A 6,464-nucleotide genomic window follows, 5' to 3' on the forward strand; every position below is an offset into this window, starting at 1 on the left:
GAGATAATATTCACTTATTTAATTAGTTTTAGAATCGAGTCTGGAATATTTAATTTTAATCTTATTATGATATGAGAATTAGGGTTAGAAATAATAGGTTATACAAGATTTGGGAGTGATTTCTCTCATTTTTTTAAATTATTTAGTAAAATATGATTTTTAATCATTTAATATATTTTTTTACATGTTTATTTTTTGTTTCACTTAAATAATATAAAGTAAGAAATCATATTTTATCGAATAATTAAAAAAAATTTGAAAAAAATCATTTTCTACAAGACTCTAGGTCAACTTTAAACTAATTAATTGCGTTATAAATTTAGCTTATTAAAGTGAAACGTAGTTTGATTTGAGCTGTTTTTATTCTTAATCAAAGTCTATCCAATTATCAATTACTATTATATCGTTAAAAGAACCGTTCTGTAATTTTTTTTTAAAGAATTACATCCCGTTGTTTATAATACGAAAATTAATATATCTAAATTATAAATGTATCACATTTGTGAGTTTTATTTATTTTTTTTAAATTGAAGCTAAGAAAGGGAAAAACTTGTAATCTTGCGAGTTTGGCGACATGTCTAAAAATTTGAATTTCATTTGATGATATATGAACACAGCATCAAAACGAAAGACATGGAGATGACAAGTCGAAAGTGGGAATTTAGAGAAGGAAGCAGAATATTTGTATTATTAACGTGGTTGATTCGCAAATAATAATAATGCTCATATCCATAGATTATGAATTTACATTCTCTAAAATAAAGACGCGTTTGACGTTCAAATTATTGTAGCTGCCTTTGATGGGACTCGACTCGTGTATGCATGTATGGGTTAAACACGCACCTACCATTCCTTTATTATCATTTATGACATAACTAACTCAATTATTATCTCCATATTTTGAATCAACAAATATGCCTTCTTCTCTAAATTTTGTGCCCTAATTAATGTAATGTTTTTAAATTGTAATGTTGATTTCGTATCCCCGCTCTCCAAACTCCAAAACGCAAATTAAAAAAGTTGAGGCACTTTCTCTAGAAAACACATTTATTTTATTTTCATAGTACTTTTATAAAACTAAAAAATAAGAAAACCCTAAATAGATACCCTGAATAGTTTTCATATTTTGAGAAACAAAAAAAATACAATATAATTAAAAAAGACAATATAGTCAAAAGACTTTATATTAGCACTTAGCACAGTACAATAAAACTGACATTTTGCGACGGTTTCTAAATCTATTTTGCAGCTGTTTTCAACTGCCGTCAAATATATTGCAGCGGTTAAATCAAACATTGGAAGATAGATCGCAGGTAAACAATTAGTGACGGTTTAAAAATTATTCATCCCAAAAATTAAAATTGATAGCAGAAGTTAAAAAAGGTAATATATCTAAAATCTCCCTTAAAAAAGATTTTTTTTTAGTTTACTTATTTTTTTTGTATAAATCTTTTTTTTTCTCTTTGCTTTATGTTATATTTTTTTCATTAAAGATTAAACTCTAAATCTTTTAAATATAAAATTTTGATATATATTGCATCATGAAATTACTAATTCTCTATATAATACAGTGAAATGATTGCTGTTGCATTATTAAAATTGTAACAAATCTTATTAGTGTTACCTCTCTCCACCATTTTAAAATAAAGCGTTTCATTTTCTTAAATTTTTGTATTACGTCCTCTACTAACAGGATTGATGAGAATCTAATTACGAAAAATATTAGGTGATTAATACTTTTTTTATTTTTGTATTTATATATTTAAATCAACATTGGCTAATTCTCCATTTATTTCTATCGCTAAAAATGTCGATCACCTAGTTTATCCTTTTAACTATTATAACTAGGGTTCTCTGAACACATGATTTTGTTGCAAGCTCATCAGAAACAAAAAGTCTTCGTCTTACAAGAAGCTTCCATGGAGCTTTGACTTTTTGAGTCTTGTGTATGTCTGCTCTGCTGATCAGAGTACTTACTGATGGTGTACATATAAATTCAATTATTTGAGTTCAAAACCACTAATGAGTAGTGAAAATTGATGAAGTTGTTTTTTTTTATTAATTAACAAGCACCTTGTATTATTATCAATATAGTTTATATATTGCTAGCAAGTATTTATCATACAAGTTTGGTATGAATATATGTAGGAAAAGTACCACATTAATTAATTCAGTCAACAAATTTGAAAATAAGTTAACATTTGAAAAAAATTTTAAAAAACTCCAAAACTAAAAAAATAAAAACATTTAAAATTTAAATAAAAATAAATAAAATAAAATAATCAAAATTTAACTATTACAATTTATGATTTAAGATTTAAATTTTAGAGTTAACTCCCGTCAGTAAAGTTAATTGTTTTTTCTTTGGTTAATTTCTTAATAAACTTGATATAAGTAAACTAAATTCTAATGAATTCTCTCTTAATTAATTAAAATTTTTTTACTATCCTTTATGACATGTTTTATGATTATTGGAGGAATTTAATTGAATCATCATAATTGATATTAACTATCTCTTTAACTTGAGTTTGAATAATCAAATCAGCCAATTAAAATTGAATAATTTCTGCAAATTACAAGGATTTTTATAAAAGTTCTCTCTTTTAATTTCACTTTTTCCCCCAAACTATCCAATCCTTTAATCTTTTTCAGCCACACAAAAAATAAAAAGAAAAGAGAGAATTAACCATTGAATCAAATATTCTTTGGTCATACTTGTGGATGATTAATCCTTTTAATTATTTACTAATGACTGTGAGAAAACATTGAAACGATAAGTTTTTAATGTGAACTAAGGAACTTGAAAAAAAAAAAAAGCTTCCACTCTCCAGAATCTATTTTCCAGTGATACTTATCCAAACAAATTTGGGGTTAAAAAAATTTGTGGTGGCCTCCAGTGGCAAATCTGATTCAAACCCAAAATATTATTAGCATTGTTTAAGTAGTTCATGGTTAATTCACAGCAAAAAAATGTAGTTAATGATTTTTCTCTAGTTATTATTGGCTATGTGGATGTGTAAAATCTGGTTAATATTAATTATAATGATTCAATTAAATTCCTTCAATAATAATAAAACATGTCATTGAGATTATCAGAGTAGCAAATTCTTAATTTAAGATGGATTTAGCTAGAATTCACTTATAAATAATAAGATAATTGAAGTTAATATATAATGTGCGTGGAAAAGAAATTCTGTAGAACTTATTTTATTTATTCATTCATTATCTTTTAAGAAAAATATCCAACTTTCGTTAAATAATAGATGTTGCTATCACATGATCTATTTATTGTGTCTTTATATATAAAATATAATATTCCTAATAATAATAACTTAGGTAGCTATCTAGTATTTCCATGGTTTGCACACAAGGTTGGAGCAAGCGTCATCCAAAGTAGTAGAGTTTCTGCATTTTCCATCTTTACCATCACAGCACTTGCACACAACCCCCAAACTCACATAATAACCTTCACCCTTTGAGTAATACCCTATTATAAACATACATACATATTTATTAATCAAAAACATATTGAACCAAAAAACTCCGATCCTAAGCCCTATAATATAAAGAATAAATGAATAAAAATACACCTAGTTTATGATCATAGACAAAAATATATATCAAAATTCATAAATATCAAAGTATATTTAAAAAATTAATTTTGATGGGTAAAAATACACTCATCAGATCTTACAAATTTACTAACGGTATGTTACTTTTGTCCATAAAAAACAATCTTTCGAGTATATTTTAATCAAATCGCATAAAATATATTTATGATATATATATATTTTGTGTATATTTTTATAAACTTAATGTTAATGTACTATCAATGTAAAATAATTTTACGCAGGTATTTAATTACGTAACGTTATCACATAAAACTATTATTTTTATTAACTGTCTGAAATGATTATCTAAAAAGTAGTTGTAATTGCACAACTATTTAAAATATTTTACATTCTTAATACATTAAAATTAAATTTTATTTATATAAATCACAAATTTACTGTAATGTAAAATATAAAATATATAACATATTACCTTTTTTGTGTATGGTTAGAAGCTGCCTGGCTTCCACGGCATAGGGTTTGGGAGAAATTAATAGGAGACAAGCAAAGACGAGAACAAACCACTTTTGTTTGAGCATTTTGGTGAAAACACTATGACCACATACACTAATAAACTATAGAAGATTACACTTGAAAATGAAGCACAAAAATAAGAAATGAATTGAATATAATAATATGCATGCACGTTTGTGTGTATGTTCTGATTCGTTTGTCTTATATATTAATGAGCGAATGAAGCTATGAACTTCTAGAATCGACGGTAGCCAACAATCCACGCGTCTAGAGTCTTGGTCGCAAAGAAATTCAAGGGAAGCTGCTTTATTTCCTTTAATTTGGTTTTTTTAAGCACTTCCTTCTTATTCCCTCTCCTCAATTATTGTTCCATTTTGCTCCAATAAATTATCAAATTTCTAATCTACTATTAAAATATTCTAACAAATTTGGTTTTACACATACAAAAATCTCACTACCTTTAATTTCAACGAGAGCAAACCAACATATCTTTTTGTGAAAACTCAAGTGTAGTCGACTTCATGTGAAACTGATAATTGAGAGTCATTAAATAATTTAACTGATTTGACTAAATTTTCATCTAACGGCTCTCAAATATCAACTTTACGTAAAGTCGAATGCACCTGAGTTATTTTTCTCTCAAAGTGCAAGATATATATATATATATATATACGTCCAATCATTCATTTATATCTATTCAACTGTTTAAGCTTTTAGAATAAATAATTTATCATATAATATCAAAATTTTTATAATAAAAAATTGAAATTATCTTAAATTAGTCTAGTAGTTAATTTATTAATCTGTTTAAGTAAGAGTTAAAGTCTATTAATTAGCGATAAACTCTTAAATATAATTTAAATTTACGATGAATTAGTTTTTAACTTACCAAATTAAAAAATATTATGGAAAACTAAAAAAAAATTTGATGTATTAATAGTGTAAAATATTTTACACATTCGTATAATCACATCTATTTTTTTGGATGATTATTCATACGGTTATCAATATAAAAAGTAGTTATTTTTTATGATGTGATAATATATAATTAAACGCACGTATAAAATTATTTTACACTGACAATACATTAAAATTAAATTCAAAAGGCTATGCAAAAGTCATAAAAAATAACTCCTGCCTAATATATATAATTATTTATATATTTTTATCAATAGTTTAGACATTTTAAAATAAATAATTTTATGATAATTTGAACTCAAAACATTTGTTTAATAAACCAACACATATGTACTTTTTATTAATTAAGTCTCGGTCCTCCTTCTCAATTATTGACAATTGCTTGGTAGAAGTAAAATGCATATTACTTTTCAAAGGCAAAGAAAAGACAAATTTAACGGAAATTATTTGGTTATTTCAACTGATTATAAAATTAAATTAATTCTCATTTAATTATTTGAAGAATAATGTAAATAATATTAGGGCTATGCATGCAATTTCTTCTCTATCTTCATCAGAAAGTAGTTATCTTCTTAATATTTCTACATGAATTTATATTAGCTAGGATATATAAGATTGAGTTTCAACTACCTAATAAATAACTTCTAATAAATTATTTATTTTTGGAATTCATTGTTACATTAGACCTGATTTATATGAATTGTGTTTAACTCACTCTTTTTTTTAATAAGATATCAAGTATTTTTTTTATTTTTAAATCTTATAGAGTTAGTTAAATCTATGACATAACGCTAATATATATGCATGTGTGATATGAAAGGATTAAGAGAGTTGTCACTTAAGCTAATAAGTTTCTACCCAATGACGTTATATTAGCAACTGCAATATAATACGAAAATGTAAACAGAGAAGTGTATATAATAATGTATATATGTTTATATTCCTAATTATACTTCTCTTTCTTCTTAGTTTTGGGTAATTATATTTTATATAGTTCTCAACAAAAATTGTTGGTAAAAATTCAGGTGTATGCAGTCAATTTCACGTGAAATTGATAACTGAGAATTGTTAAATAATTTGAATAATTTGATTAAATTTTCATCTAATAATTCTTAATTATCAATTTTACGTAAAGTTAACTGCATCTGAATTTTCACAAAAATTGTTTACAATATCATTATTCTTTTAATAAAGTCAATTAGGAATTTAGGATGTTTATATGATGTATACATATTAAAGAAAATGTGCTTAGCTTGCTGCTTTCGAGAAAGGACCAACACACAATAATTTTTGTTTTGCATGTATACACTATTTTTCCATATCGTCAAACCTCTTAAACACGAAAGAAAAAACTTGATTGATTTATTGTCGTCTTCTTGGGTGTAACATGACTAGGTTGTTTCATATGTCATTTTCTTTATACTACCGTGTCTATCAAGTTGTAATTATATATATATATAT

Source organism: Arachis duranensis, chromosome 3, assembly GCF_000817695.3.
Source record: "Arachis duranensis cultivar V14167 chromosome 3, aradu.V14167.gnm2.J7QH, whole genome shotgun sequence".
Lineage (NCBI taxonomy): Eukaryota > Viridiplantae > Streptophyta > Magnoliopsida > Fabales > Fabaceae > Arachis > Arachis duranensis.